Source organism: Odontomachus brunneus, unplaced genomic scaffold (assembly GCF_010583005.1).
Source record: "Odontomachus brunneus isolate Ranch 3 - 2012 unplaced genomic scaffold, Obru_v1 Obru_scaffold_082, whole genome shotgun sequence".
Taxonomy (NCBI): Eukaryota; Metazoa; Arthropoda; class Insecta; order Hymenoptera; family Formicidae; genus Odontomachus; species Odontomachus brunneus.
Window position 1 is genome coordinate 295,174 of NW_022639532.1, and position 891 is coordinate 296,064.

General features: G+C 43.8%; 1 protein-coding gene across 1 annotated transcript in view; it reads left to right on the plus strand.

Annotated features, from left to right (window-relative positions):
* Positions 1-891, plus strand: part of LOC116847710 (TOX high mobility group box family member 3-like) — a 147,189-nt gene that overhangs the window by 1,621 nt on the left and 144,677 nt on the right. The window lies entirely within an intron of this gene.

Below are 891 nucleotides of genomic sequence, written 5' to 3' on the forward strand. Positions count from 1 at the left end.
TGTGTGTGTGTGTGTGTGTGTGTGTGTGTGTGTGTGTGTGTGTGTGTGTGTGTGTGTGTGTGTGTATATAAAGTACGTTGGCGACGGTTGGCGGAAGAAAACATGGCGGCCGGTTTTAAAATTTATCTCGCGCAGTACCGGGCATCGGTGATTCGTGAGAATCCGACCGCGGTCCGCCAAGGACACGAGGGTCGCGTGATAGAGTGCGTACGTGCTACGCGGAGAAGCGGCGCGACACGTCGCTCCAGGGCCGCGACGTATCCCCCGCCCCAGTTTATAAAACGATTACAAAATACCGTCATTATCGAGCGGTGCTCCGCGCGAGCCGCGTTATGAACGATCATCGTTGACGCCGTGAGCGTAGTTGCGACGTTTGTTCACTTTGAAATCCGAACAGGATATCGTTAACACCGGGGGCCTGTGTTCTGAACCCTCTCTTATCGCTGAAAGCGTCTCCCCCCTCTCCATAACTCTTCCGATCGACCATAAGCTACTTTTAGAGACGCTTTTAGCGATAAAAGGGAATTCAGAATGGAACTACCGACGATTAACGGCCTGCCTCTGTTTGAACTGTCAAGATGAGACAGCTTACGGAGAGATATGTGACGCAAAGGGAAACACTTGTATTTACTCTTTGTTACTCTCTCTCTCTCTCTCCCTCTCTCTTTCTATCTTTTTCTCTCTCTATATTCTTCTAAGTTTTTAATTCAACGCTCAAAAGTGCTGAACGCGCGTTAGGAGTAATTTTTACAGGCCTTTTTTATTTCTCTATTATTTCTGTAATTTTCTCTCTAAAATTCTTTACTTTTAAATACGTGTGTTTTTAAACTTTCAACATAATATATATATATATATATATATATATATATATATATATATATATATATATAT